Source organism: Coffea arabica, chromosome 5c (genome assembly GCF_036785885.1).
Source record: "Coffea arabica cultivar ET-39 chromosome 5c, Coffea Arabica ET-39 HiFi, whole genome shotgun sequence".
NCBI lineage: Eukaryota > Viridiplantae > Streptophyta > Magnoliopsida > Gentianales > Rubiaceae > Coffea > Coffea arabica.
The window spans coordinates 15,034,738-15,050,756 of NC_092319.1; positions in this window are offsets into that span (position 1 = coordinate 15,034,738).

Below are 16,019 nucleotides of genomic sequence, written 5' to 3' on the forward strand. Positions count from 1 at the left end.
TTTAGGGTTTACCAACATAAAATTGTTTCTACTAGGGTTAGCTCCGCCGCTTCTCCTATTCTCTCATTTTTTCTTCATTTCATTCTTTGTTTTTTTTTTCTTGAATAGAAAACTTGATTGTTTTCTTCTCCTCGGCCGCCACACCTCAAATCCCTCAAATCTAGAACTACCAACAATAACCACCATCACTGCTTCAATCCTACCTTCTACACCGGTGTCGTTTCAAGCCCTCCGACGATACCATTGAAGTCAACAGGCACTCTAAAAGTCCCAGTCAACACTCATATTACTCGGCTTCATATTTCTTAGTATCTCCCTATTTCAGCTTCGTCTTTGTTCTCGTCAGTGCATTTATAGCACTTTTCCTTTTCATTTTTTTCTTTTTTGCCCTATTTTTGCTTTTGCTTTTTTGCCCTCACTCCATTTCTATGCAACTCATGTTTGATACATAAGTGATGGGATGGGAAAGACTCTCCGATGATGGGAAAAATGTTTTTCTTACTCTTGCTCTGACATGAGAAGAGATTTTCGTCTCTCTCTTATGCTGAAATACATTATTATTTTTTGTGTGTGTTGAAGATTCTTCTTTGTGTTGCTTGGTTCCTCCCAGACCCAATGCTCGATGTAAGCGGTTGGGAAAACTTTGTCAACATTGGTAAACTCCCAACCTTATCAATTTTTTTTTTTCCAGTTGGAGGTCGACAGATTCTTTTCCGTTCTTCCTCTCATCCTTTCCTCCTCTATAGAATTTCTCATCTATTTTCTCCCTCATTTCTTTTTGCTAGAGACATGTCTTTTGCACGTGAAAAAATAGTCTTTTTACACATATTAATGATGTTTATTTTTGAGTAAATTAAATTCATGACCTATATTTTTTGCATTTTTTTGTGCTTTTGGTTTCTTGAGGATCTCAGATTTTCTTGCTTCAATTTCTATGGGTTCTGTGAATAATCTGTTGGTGTTCTGCTTTAATATTGTGGGTGGAGAGGGGGATTGTTCTCAACTTTTGTTATTTATGTGATTTTATTGTAGAATTTTGTTTCTGCCAAGTTTAGGATTGATCTCAAGTTGGCTATGGAGGTTTTTTCTTCCTTTCAATTTTGATGGGGTCTAATGTAACTTTGGAATTGCAAAATTTTCCTTTTAACTGGTCTAATTTTCTAATTACTATGGGATTTGACACAAAAAATCGAGACATTGTTAGATTTGTTTATTTGTGTTTTTCTTTGGTATTGATGTAAAAAATTCGTTTCTGAAAGTGTACATTTTAATTTCTTGAGTTAATTTATTTTATAGAGTTTGAGGAGGAAAAAATATTTTTGAAAAGGTATGCTTATCTTAGTTGAATTTGTTGACTCCCCATTGTATTGAATTGTAACCGTTTTGATTCTTGAATTTGAGTGTAGATGATGTTGGCCAATTGTCATGCTTCTTTAATTACTAAAAATGACTTTGTTCTTATATGGAGCAGCAACCGCGGGCTGATATTGGTGAGACTGAAGCTGATAAGATTGATGAGGCTGCCAAAATAGCAACACTAATGGCTTCTCTTGTGAAAATGAATGTTAGCTCACCGGCAAAGAAAAGCATGAATCTAAGTGTATAAAAAGTTACATTTAGAATATGTTTCTGTTTTATCTAGTGTTTCTTTCTTGTGTGTCATCTCTACCTTAGAAATTGCCGAATTAGTATTTTCTCTGAAATGTATTTTTCCCATGCTTTTCTTCAAAACAGAGGTGATCAATGGAAAAACACGACTTCTTTCCATTACATATTTGTCTTATCATTTGGTTTCTCTTTTTTCCCTTGTTTTTTGGATTTACCCTTGTCGTTTGCTTCTCGTGTTTTGTCCTTGTGTTTTGATCGTATGTGACTTGTTTCATATTTTTTTACAAGTTTTTTGCTGCAATGGCGCTTGAATTGACCTGGTTGGTGAAAATTTTTGTGTTACATGTATTCGATGTCCCTATGATTTTGTTTTATCCATTTGTGATATTTCTTTATGCCTGTTTTCTTGACCTGATTGCCAGTTCCCTTTTTCAGTATTATTCCAATAGGAGCTCGCTGCTCTTCATTCCAATAGGAGCTCGCTGCTCTAAATTAGGCATTTGCTGGTGGCCTTCTAACCTCAAATCCAAAGTCCCTTACTCCTCTGATCTTGGTAATTCTTAAAACTCTGTTAAATGTATAAAAATGTAATATTTGTTCCCTTTTTTTGATTTTTTCCTTCTAGGGTTTTAGAGAAATGTGGCGAAAATGAGAGGATGAAACTGCCAGCATTTAAAGATATGCAGTTTAGATGAGATGAAGATGACGGCCCTTGGATTGCTGTCAAACATTTCAATAAGTTTGCTTGGCCGGATTCTCAGCAATTCCTGGTTGTTATTACTTCTTATAAGCAAGTCCCCAGCTATAGCGTTTCACAAATATGATATTATCTTATTTATGTACGTGCTTTGATATCAGCCATTGTTAACCATGACTACGGTGGATGTTATTCAAATTTAAGATTTGTTGCATGCAATTTGTAGGTTGATAAGTGAGGAACCTTATTGCAGGCTGATAAGAATTGAAACATTGATTATATGGTTGTTATACCTTTGTTTGCGATTAGATGGGATGAAGTGTTTTGTTTCTACCAATAATATAAAGTCAATTTCATTTTTTTTTTCTTACTCAATTTGGCTCTTGCTATTTTGCATTTTCTTGCATACAACCTTATTAACTCTCCTCCTTCACTTTTCTTTTCTTTTTTCCTAATTTTGAAAATGATATGAGAGCATGGAAAGTAAAAACCAACCCCTATTGATACTTATAATTAGCTACATCAGTAGGAAATTAATGGACCTTATAACTAAATCATAATGCAACCTAACCTTGAAATGGCGCAAGTTCAGATGACAACCTAGATGAAGTCTTATAATATTTTGGTTCTTTAATGAGAATAATACTTACTATTTTTTTATATGATTACATACTTAGATGAAAGTTTACTCTAATTGTGGTTTAACATTTTATTTTGGTTTATTTGTAACTAAATTCCATCAAAAACAAAAAAAAAATTCATTAATGATCCATTTTGGATTAGTACAAATTATTTTATTAAATTGGGCATCTCCAACCTTTTTTCCACCGTGCATAGCACGGTTTATGCCTCCTAGTGCAACAACTATTTACCGTACGCCAACGGAGAAAGCCGCTCCTACCCGTCAGTATCATGCGGCCAGTCAGTCTCCCACTCTCACCCATTAGAAAGACGCAACACTAGAATAAGTGTAAAGATGGGTAATGGAATGAGACTTATGATCATAATACTTTTATTTGTTCATACGAAAAACAGTCCTATGGAAGTAAAAAATAATAGGGATAATTTGAAATATCTACCCTTATATTTCTAATAATTTCACTGGGTTCTCTTAAAACTTCAAAAATTATACCTACTTTCCCTGATTTGACACACCTCAAAATGACATTGACTTGATCAAAAGTTTAAATGAATAACCTAACATGTCCTGATTTTATAAATTTTAATTTACTTTCCTTGTAAAATAATTGAGCACAATTATAAAGAAAACATATCAAAATTTTTCAAAACCCTTATATTTTTTTTGTTTGATAAGCAACTACAATAAAATTTTGGTTTAATTTCAAAATCCCTCATGTAATGGTACTTCAATAGTAAATTGACCCTGTGGTTTTGGGCTTTGTCTTTTTTGAGTTGTTGTTGATTTTGATACAAAAGAAAAAAAAAATCAGCCAAAAAATTGAGTCACACATTCAAAGTTGTTAATTGGTCATGGTAGAGGTTATGAGGATACTGATAGTTCTGCAATTTTGGTAGCGAAATATAAAAGAAAGCAATTAAAAGAAAAAATAAATATAGTATCTATTCTTTGCATGAGTATACAAAACAAGGCAATTTCATTAATATGCCAAGACTAGTATCATCACTATAAATGGGAAAAAATAAATGTAATTTTTAAAACTTCAAGAATGTTAAGCAAAATTGTCAAAAACCTCATAGAAGATTTCTAAAATTATTCCAAAACAGTAAGTACAATGCCAATAACTATGCAGAAGTTGGAAACTTGAGGCTCAGATAGTACAACGTTAACAAGTTGTGTTTCCCATATAGAGAAGTTGAACTCCAATTTTAACATATTTAAAAAAAAAAAAAAAAAAAGAAGAAGAACATAATTGACATGTTTCAATTTAAACAAAAAAGTATTTCTCTTCAAATCAGTGCATAACATATCAGTCATATTAAGAAACTGCTGCAAATATTTCCAGACAGATGAATAGGACAAAAAGAAGGATAATCTATAGAGATTTTTTATAAGTACAGGATAATCTATAGAGATTAACACGATTGTGACCGGAAATAAAATTACTAAATTTTGTCTTTTAGTTCTTCTATTGATCCCAACTACCAAACTGCCTTAGGTTTTTAAACGGTTTTTTTTTTTTTTTTTTTTTTTTGTTAGAACCTTTTAAGCGTGATACACGAAGCAAGCATGACAATGATACACCATGTCACTGTTCTAAGATGAGCATATAAAATAGGGATAATTTCAGAAACCTCCTCTGAGATTTCTGACAATTTCACTGAGCTCCCCTGAGGTTTAAAAAGTTACACTTACCTCTCTTAATTTGATAGTTTTAGTAACAAAATCTTAAAATAATATTGACTTGGTCAAATTTTTAAATAAATATCCAAAAATGCCCCTGTGTAGTGAGTTTTAATTTATTTCCCTATACAATTATAAGATTATCTAATGTAATTATAAGAAAAATGTGCCAAAATTTTCATGTATATATCTACTATTTGATGAACAACTATAATAATAATTTTATCACTATGACAGGATACTTGAGATGGTATTTTATTATGGATTTAGATTTATAAGATAGAAAAGAAAATGTCAAAATAATGGATTTAAAATTGAATTTTAAAAGGAGTGGAATTATTATAATTTAATATTAGTTTTGAGCCATTTCTTTTTGATTTATTGTTAATTTTATACCACAAAGTAGAAAACAAAGATTAGCAAAAAAAATTAGATTACGTATAAAGTTAACTCATCAAAAAAATCACTAGTTCGACATTTTGTAACAATAGAAACTAGAGGTAATAGTAGTAATTCTACAGTTTTATTGGCAAAAAATTAAAATAAAAAGGAATAAGAAGGAAAAATAATGAAAAAATAATTTTAAAACTCGTTCTAAGTATAAGCATACCAAACAAGCGAATTTCATTAAAATATTTAAGGGTAGTATTGCCGTTTTAAATGACAAGGGAGGTATGTGTAATTTTAAAAACCTCGAGAGAGCTAATTGAAATTGTTTAAGGTTTCTGAAATTATCCCTGTAAAATATTGAGTATCTTTTTTTTGGCTTTTAATATTTTATCAAAGCTGATATCTTAAGAGTTTAAACTTAGAATCCAAAAGGTAGATCTAAAGTGATTCCCTACTTGAGCTTATTTCGGCTTTAAAAATTCCAAAAATTAATAGAGAAAGCATTTGAGAAATCACATAATAAATATACAAAAATTAGAAACAAAAACAAATCCAAGAAGCAGTTTAGAATAGATACATCAATGATAACAAAGAAAGTTGAATTTAGTACATTAGTTGTAAAAAAAAAAAAAATGCCGACAGCATTAGCATGAACTGTGACATTATGCAATTAATTTTTTTTTCTAGCACAGTCCTGTTTCCTTTTTCAAGCATACCTTCATTGGTATTTCGGTTGCAGTACATAATATTTTATAAAGTAAGTAAAATTTTTTGATAAACTTATTTGCTATGTGTTTTTCTAATTCAAGGATGTGGTTCAAACTGATCGTATCCCTCTATTTCTTTTCCTTGTATTGCTCCTAAACTGACCATGAATAACATATACAGCTATTCTTTAACCAAATTCAATTCTTACTAAAAATATATATATTAACAGAAGTGGAAGCTTTTCTTTTTTTCCCATGGGACTTCCCTCAAAAAAGAAAAAAAAAAGTGTCTGATGCGGTAGCAGAAGTGTGAGAAGCGAAGGAGTTACACGAATACCTTCCATGGAAGTAACCCAGGGGTGGTGCATGATCAATTGCCCTAATAAACAAGATTTAATGGTATATCTTACTCAAGGGCGTACACAAAGAACATTGAGAGCCAAACAATTCAAGAGTTCTATGAAGAATCTTGTTGCAGGAACATGTAAATGATCCAATGATCCTTTCACGGAATTTATATAGCCTGAACGGCACCGCGAACTGGACCATGTAACCAAACTGCTTCAGACGACCAGTTGGGATCTTCTATGCCACTACTCGGTGTCAAATCCAGTGCTAATCCCACTTATTACGTGATGGTAGAAGAAATTTAAATAAATAATACATGATAAATTAAATAAACAGAACACTTGGCATAAATATAGAAGTGGCACTGAGGATCCCAGACCAATTCTTGGCACCAGTTCACAGCCTTCTATTCCATATTTTTCATCGCTTTGTGAGATTCTAATTTTTTAAATTAACATGACATATAATTAAAGGTAGGAACACCATTAGGAAAGTGATACAAAGTAACTTTAGTTTTAATAAGGTGATAAACATTTTGACACTTTTCAACGGAAGGCATGACACTTTTCAATACGATGAAGGTAATAGTATTTTACTTGTCTTTTCAATTCTGTAATTTTAAAATGTGCTATACAATTCACAGATGAACCTATATACATAATTTTGAACAGACAGGTTCAAAGGAGCTAGGGATGGAACATATAGCTTTGACAGCGAATATTCTATGGAGCTAGGCACCATAAAAAAAGTTTGGCGCCATTTTAGGTACCGATTACTATAAAAAAAACTTTGAAAAAAATTGAATCTAGTCACTAATTTACAAGCTAAGAAACACAAAGTTACCATCGTTGTTAACAACATCGTCATCACAATTTAGAGCCAATTTTGTTTCTTGAAAGCAGATTTTTCTAACCATACCTAAGACACACATATGAACTTTGTATGTCACCATGCGGTCTTATGAGCTGTCATCTAGAGCTCTTGAAAATTTTCTTCTCTCTACAAAATAGATGCAGTAGTTAACGCAAAGAATAGGAAACCGTTGTCCATAATATTTAAGGTAAAAAATCTTGGTTTTTTTGGTTGGTAGCAAATATGTGCTTACGCACCCTTAAATAAAATATTTTTATTGTCTTGATAAACCAAGAAATAAATTTTTTGTTGGACGCATTAGCATGTTGGGGCCAATAGTATGAGATTATTTTCATTGGCAGCTTACCTTTGTCTCCTAAACTTTTATCTCTATAAAACTGTTGTAATAAATAAACAAGTAGGACTAAAAATGTGCGCTTGTGACATTGAAACATCTTCTCTCACCCTATACTATTTTCTTAACCATACTTTTCTTACATGGGCTAAAATGTCACAAAAAATTTAAATTTAGGGAGGCATGTGATATTCTTGAAAGTTCAAGGGAGTCGATAATACTGTAAGAAACTATAGGGAAGCTTTCTGAAATCATTCCTAAATTTATGGCCTCAGATTTCAGGCAGCCTTGGGGCCTACAGTGAGTGCTGTGGTCGGCTCCAATCTTATTATGTGCTGGCGCCCTTTTCCTTTTCAAAAGAGTACAGTCGACAAACATTTGCAATTTTTTCTATTACCCTTTCGGTGTCATTGACCGGCAAAATTCATATCTTCATACGTCGTTCACAAAGTCTGACTTTTGCACTTGAGAGCAAGAGTAGGTGTTAATTAACTTTAAAGCTGCCTAAAAATTTAAGGATGATGTGGGGTTGGCCCCCAGCATTCAAGTTTTTGGGACTGGAACTACACCAAATCTGCCTAATGGGTTGGGATAAAAAAAAAAGGAATTAAAGTGTTAAAATAACTTGGACTTTCATGTCAAAATTACTAACTTGGACTTTCAATGTGGGATATTCAACTAACACCTAAAACAAATTAAAGTGTTAAAATAACTTGAACTTTCATGTCAAAATCAATTGGCAATGAGTAGAGTGGTCCAATATCTTATATTTATGGTTGGAAATCTTTAAAATATTAATGTAGGATATTCAACTAACACCTCCTCGCAAGCGTGATTTGGCAAATAGACTTAATCCAGTAAACAGAACCAAGTCACGGGGTGAAATAAACGAGATAACAAACAAATCCACGAAATAACAAACAAACCTAGCAAATGGGCTTAAACCAGTAACAAAAGAATCAAGTCACGGATGAAATAAACGAGATAAAAAACAAGTCCACGAAATAACAAACAAATCCAATCCCCAGCTCCGATACCATGTCAAAATAATTTGGACTTTTATCTCAAAACAAATTGGCAAAAAGAAGAGTGATCTAACATCTTATATTTATGATTAGAAATCCTTGGAATATCAATGTGGCATATTCAACTAACATAAAGAAGATTGGGTACCGCAGAAAATCTAATACACGTCACTTTTTGTAGAATATAGCTACTATTTAAGTCCCCATTCCCCACGACAACCGCGGTAATATAAATGCAAAATTATAGTGCAAGTACTAGATGTGAGTTTAACCACTCAAATACAAATGCTTTGTCAAAGTGTACGAGTGCACAGGACCTAGTCCTTAGAGGAGGGGAGGGTTCTTAAAATCTTTTCTGTTGCTAGATTTAATATTCGAGTCTGTGGCTGATAGTTTGGAGATGGAGAAGGATAAACGGTTAAGAAAAATAAATTCTAAACAAAAATTACCGTGATATAATTAAGATTTTAAGAAATGTCAACTCGGAGCTTAGCTTCGTGGTGTGCATTAACAATTTCTACTAAATTGCATCTTACGTGACATGTGAATTTATAACTGGATGTAGACATGTTTGTTAGGCGTTGCAGTCCCACCTTCAATGTGGAGGCGGCTCTACTTGTGCTACGAATATGTTTATTTACTAGGTAATCCACATAAATTTGGTGCAAAACACTAAAACTAGAAAAAAAAAATTATCTCATTCGGATTATTTCTAATTGGTATGCTAAAAGACACGATAAGCACATTAAAAAAAGGGGTGTTATGGAATTTTTGGGCCTTATACGGATAGGTTAACCTTTTCGTAACAGTGGTATCAGAATCAGGCAACGAACCCAACATCCCAGGTTTGAATCTCGCAGAGGCTCTGCCTCCATGAAGGGGGAGTCCCAAAATTACCAGGCCGTCAAGGACGTCGGCCTCTAAGGAGGGGCGTTTGTTATGGAATTTCTGGGTCTTGTACGGATAGGTTAACATTTTCGTAACAAGGGGATAGGAACACCACCAAAAATTTTAAAATTACTACTTGTAGATTTACTTATTATCATGTATACTATTGAGGTACCAAACAGAAGAGCTCATCTTGGATTTACTTACTACTGTTATGTCCTTTTTATGTCAATCATATTTGAGAACTTGTGAGTTCTAGTTGAGCAAATCACATTTATATTTGTTTTATTTTTGATAATACATTTATAATTGTTTGTGTAAAAAACTTGAGTACAGTTCTGCTACAATGAATGCAAATTGATGCGTTGAACTACTTTTGGTTGCATTGTGGTTGACAAATTAGTAAAAGTTGAACGCGAATATTTCATTTTCCATTTTGGAATAGTTCAAAACAATTGACTATTTACCAATAATCCAACCGGGGAGAGGGGCGGTTGAGCCTGTCACTTCCCTCTGGTAGTTGTAAAGAAGCAAACATGCATAAATCAAATTGGAGAATATAACCAGTTCAGAGTTTGGCTGATCACTCCAATGAAATTGAGATGAAGTTGTAAAGCTGTGGACTTAGGAGATTCCTCTAAGGGTGCCTTTGGGAGTTGAGGATTCGAACGGAAAAGAAGAGAATGCTTGATTTTCCTTTGTTTGTGAGTTTTAAGTAAGAAAGAAAAGAAAGGAAACGGAAGGATGAATAGTGGACAAAATTTTTCCTTCTAAATTGAAGAGAAATAGAGAGAAAGTTGGAGGAATCTTCTAAAATTTTTGTATAATACCTCTTTTATCCTTAAAAATGTGTTGAACAAATATTTAATGACTTTCATATTCAAAATCATTCCACTAATTCTCAAAACTTCCAAACAACATAACAATCCTTTCTCTTCCCTTCCCTTCTCTCATAACTTAAGTTTTCCCTTCTTCTCTTTTCTATCTTAAACTCCCAAACTCAGCCTAAATGTCCACACAAGGAGTCCATCTTTGACCAAAAATTTTAAAATTCCAAAAGCATCATATTTGAACAATCTATTCCGCAGAATACTTTTTTTACTCAGAAAACGTTACTCTTGTGATGTATTCAAAGTCGAATTTCAGATGGATCCATAATCATATAAAGTAAATTAGCTTATTCTACTGTGATTATACCCTATCTTGAACATGATTTCTAGCGCTTTCATTCAACGGTTTAACCCTTTTCAGGTTACAAAATTATAAATGCAAAAGAAATGTCCCTTTTCTAATTGATAAGGTTAAATATTGACCACATATGATTTGATAATAAAATTTCCACAGACTTCATTTTCTCGTGTTTTTTTTCCCAATTCCTCTGACAAAATTTCTTCAATGTTAAATTAACCACATAATTGTAGCTTTTGTGACTATTCTTGACTTCTTCCCTTCTTTTGTCTCCTGATGAAATATTCAACATTGGGCATCTGACAATACTCTTCATAGTAGAACTCCAACTAATAACGAAATATTTTAGCATTTGGAGAAATTGTCAGTCAACAAAGTCGGTCTTTAATGCTTCCGGCTAAAAGATCACTTCCTGGCTTACGTGTACTTCGTCCTCTCCCTTCAGTTCTCCAGCCTAGAGCGTAAATGATCATTGGTGACATTTGCTATTTGGAACATTGTGAAATATGAACTTAAAGAGTTGACAGTCCGGAAAGGTCTAGAACATGTCGCGTTTACATTGCAAAACTAGGATGTATATCTTGTCTTTTAGTCCTTTTTTTTTTTTTTCCCGACACCATAAATTTTAAGAACTGCATCGATTTAAACAGGTACCTACTCACATACTAACGAAACTTTTCAAAATATCCTAAATTTTTAGATCAAGTTTTTTAGTCGCGTACTCATTTTTGAGGCCTCGTGACTTTGAATTTTTGGGATAAAATTCTCTTTAGTGTTTCTCCTTTTTTAAATCTCACTCATCTTCCGATGAAAAAAATCACATACACATTTGAATAAATGATTATTTAATGGATTAATTCTATCTTCCGTCCAATTGTACCTCAATTCTCGTGTTGATCATTAGACTATTAATCAAGACACTTTAGTTTCCAAACTATAAAAATCGTCCCAATTATGGACAATTGTTAATAGAATACCCAAATTTAGTAGAATACTGGTCAAGTGAGTAGCAAAAACGATTAAACAATAACTCGACAAATGTTTCAAAATTGGAGGACCAGAATTAGAGTTTAAGACTCAAGTATCCCAATTTAGGATTATGAATTAAAGTATTCATCTCAATTTGGTGCTTTTTCTTTGGACTGTTTGCGAAAAATTTTACTGACTGCGATTGCATCAAGAGGTTTGAACTTAGGAAACTGGTGTGAACGTCAAACGTAATAACCACAACACTTTTTTTTTATGTACAATAACTATAATAACCACAACACTTGAACACCTCATTTTATGTTAATTTGGACAAAATTAATTGTTCATACCGTACAATAACTATAAAGCCTTGAAAAAAAAATTGTATACCGTACTCCCTGAGTACTTAGCCCCACTTCATGACCTTGATCTTTCACCTCATATGGAGTGTTCATGGCAAATTTTAAGGCGTTTAGATGGCTATGTTTTGGAGTTATTATAAAAAAATGTACTTTAGTAACTTGATATGTATGAGATAAAAATATAATTAGAAAATATGTTTGCAAAAAGTGCAAAAATTATTTATTTTGTTTTGATCATAGTAATTATGTAGACTCCATTTGCTTTGCTTTTCCCACTTTGTCTTCTATATAACTAGAATTTTGTCCGTGCCTTAGCATGGTTTTTTTTATTTATTATAAATTTATATAAATATGAATAATTTAAATACGAAAATTATCAACAATCCTACATGTTGATTCATATTTGTGAGAACTCGCAAATTTCTTATATTTTTCTCAAAAATGCCTCTTATTTGGAAATTAGTATTTATTAAAGCCCTGCTACCCAATCGTTTCACAATAAGTGCAGATAAACCTAGAAAATAGGGTTTCAATTTTTGGATTCAAGATTGGAGCAAAATTAGGGTTTTCGCGATTTTCGTCGGATGATTTTTCGGTACGGAGCAAGGATCAAATTTGGTGATTAAAAGTGACTTTTAGGTGAGAAATAATATGTGATTGGTAGCAATGATAAAAAGTTAGTGATTGGGAAGAAAAAAAACCCTAGTACGTGCGATTTAAGGAAAAAAGGCGCGAACCGACGTGTACCGCGCACTACCGATTGAACGCACCACTGGACCACCACTTTCTTACCACATGAGCTCATTGATATTTGAGCAAAATATCTCCTTATTTCCAGCTAGTTTTGACCGAAATTTGTGGCCAAAAATGCAAGGGAGAGAGAGAAAAATTTACATGGCTTTGGTGGTGCCAAGTGTCACCACCTCATGGCTCCTTGATTAATTTTTTTTTCTTGCCTTTTTATCCTTCATTCCAGCTATCTTTCCTTCATTTCTTTCTGGTCTGGTCGAGCTTGAGAGAGAGGGAAAGAGAGAGCAAGAAAAAACACCATCCTTCTTCTTGATTTTGAGCTACAAAGTAAGAAAACAACGAAAGTAAACCGATTAAAGTTGCCTTTGAGTGTTGGTTTAGTGAAGTGTTGGTGAATTTTTGAAGGGGAAAGCTAGGGTTGCTCTTGGAAGACACTAAGCAAGGTAAGGATGATGATTTCCCCAATTTTTACTCCTAATCTTGTTCAAATTAGCTTAGCAACTCAAATTTGTGGTGAATAACGGTTGTTAGCATGTCTTGGGTGTTGTTTTCCTTGTGGTATTATGAACTAGGGTTTGCTGAATTGCTGCCCAACTTGGTGTATGGTTAATATATGTTTCAATTAAGGTTATATAAGGTTGTTTGGTGGTGATTAGAACCAGAAATTTGAGAAAATTCCACTAGAAACCGAAAATTCCAGAATCTGGAAATTTTTTCCCAACATTCTGTCCGAATTTGAATCCCTATGTTAGAGGCCGAATTGGCCTTAGGTCAAAGAAGGAAAGTTGTAGAGAATGGTATTTTATAGGTGTCTACAAAATTTCAACTCAATCGGAGTAGCGTAGGATGTGAAAAATCCAAAATACCCTTACTGTTTTAAGTATTTCCCAAGCAGTCGGTGTGATCAGTTAAGTCCAGTTTATCACGTTTTTCGACTAGGATCCATTCTGATTTAGCTTTTTGCCAAAACATGAAAGTTGTAGTATTCTAAATTAGCTTTCAAATGCCTCTAAAAACACCGGATTCGGACTTGTGTACTCTGAGTTATGTCCATTACAGTGTTCTGCGTTTAAACAGCCGACGAATTGGTTTCCGGTTTAGTAATTCGAGAATTTGACCAAGTTACATTAGAAACTGGACTAAGTGACCTTCATGAAAATTGTAGCCCTGAGTCTTAGCTTCGAAACGGCATAGGTTGCGTCTTAATCCGATAAGCGTAGCCTCAGATAAGTTATTTCCGCTTTCATACGTCAAATCTGTCTTTTGCTAAATTGAATTTCTGCACTTGTTATTACTGTATTTCTTATTCTTATGATATTGTGAGCCTGTGGAACGGCTCTTGACTTGAATTGCTTATGTGTGATGTTGGGTTGTGGTTGAGGAAAAATAATGAAGCCAAAATGGCTGGAAAATTAGGTAAACACAAAGGGCGTGCTGCCCAAATTTTCGCCTGAGGGCTAGGTTTCTATTTGAACTTGTATACTTTTGTTAGGCCAATACCATGACCGGTTTTCCATTTTAAAACATGATTTTTCATCTTTGGGTTCAAACAACCCTCTTCTTACTTGAAAGTCATCTTTACACGTTTTACTCTTAATTAGTCGGGTTTCTTTGTTTCCCTTAAATGTTTTGCTCGATAAACTATAATAATGTTCTCTTGTTCAACCTTAGATTTCATTGGTGATTAAGGGTAATATCCGGAAGGATATTTTGCATTTCTAGGTGAGTGTTCCTTATTTGACTTTATGGCTTGTTGTTATCATTTGCTAATGTGTTAATTGCTTTTAATGATTTCCAAAACGAGCTTTCTAGGCGAGTGTGTACTTTATCGCACTCGACCTAAATAACTGTGCAATTTTCAAGGATTTAATGATTGAAATGTTACTTGCGCATGAATGTAAGCCTTTTGGGCTGAACTGCCCATTGCCCCTTGTTACCGGTCGTCTCGAGCCAGAAGCGGACTCGGTCGGGCGATTAGGGACTTGGGTGAACGTTTGGTATACTCGAGTATTACTCTGTAGGTTGGTGGAGACTGGCCAACGGCCAGGACGGGGGTGAATGAATGAATGAATGAACGAACGAACGAACGAGGGTTTATTGATAAACGAAAAATGCATTTTCAAATGATTGCAGGAATAAGGGGAAATGTCAGGAGAACGAATGAACGAAATAACGAATTGCTCCTTGTGAGCCGTATCCTTTTAATGAATGTGTTACTATCGCTTTCCATTGTAAATGTTTCTTGAATTATTGATACTCCATGCTTAATGTATTGGATTGATTATCTGATTATGTGTTCGGAACCTCACTGGGCTTTTAGCTCATTCCTTTAGTTTTGTTTTCCTTACAGGGGAAGGCGAGTGAGGACGTGAGCTTGAGATAGACTAGCCAATCTAGTTTTGTTTCTTTTGTTTCTTTTGTAGTGGTTCTCGCCTAGTGCTTGGCACGGGCTGGACGTATGAAGGATTGAGAACCCTTGTATATTTGATGTTTATATTCTCTTTTGGGTTGGCAATGTATATAAGTTCCGCTTTAAGTTTGGATCAATGCCCTATTTATTCTTGTGATTTATTTCAATTTTTAATTGAGAACTGTAGCGAACGACTGAGTCCCGGCGAGAGTTGGGCAGGCGGCCCGCCGAACCCTCTGGTACGCCTTAGGGGGAGGTGGGGTCGTTACAATATTAACTTTAAAAAATTAATGTATTCTAAATGTTCAATTATTTACTAATTTTTAAAAATTTCTTTACATTTTTACTATAATACGATAGTATACATCAAATAATGTATCCCATATCAAAAACTTGGTTGATATTCTTTTTTTTTTAAATATTCTTTTAGATAATTTAAATTTTTATAATGACCATAAACCTAGAACTATATATTCACATTTAACTAAGTAGAAAAGATCTAGCAATCCGCCTTTTTTCATCAATAAATATTTAGTTTTCAATAATATTAGTAATTCTGTCTGTGTAAAAATTAATTCTCTTTTTTACACTAAATTAATTCAAAATTAAGGGAAGAGATGATAAATAATTTGACTACTAATCAACAATATGGGGATGAGAGGAAGTAATTTATAAAATATGTAAGATTTAAATAATTGTAATTTGAAAATGCTTGACTATAGTTCTATGTAATAATTTGACAGAAAGCAGATATCATTAGTTATTTTTAAAAGTTATTTTAGACATCATTAAGATAAGATTAGTTATTTTTTAAATTTATTTTAAAATTAGGGATAATTTTTTAACATATAATATAATATTCAATATGGGTAAAATCCAAATGACCCACAACCCATTAATTCTCTTCAATTAAGCATGCTACATTGGAGTGAGAAACACTTTAATTAAAATAGTTACTTTCATATATATATATATATATATATATATATATATATATATATATATATATATATATAGATCCCGGATATCCACTTTCTCTTCTTTTCTACCACCACCCCTTTTTTGATCCTTTAATTTAATTTCTTGAAGTTTTCTTACACCTATTCACTTCAACCTTTCGAAGTACTTTTTTTTTTTTTTTTGGGGT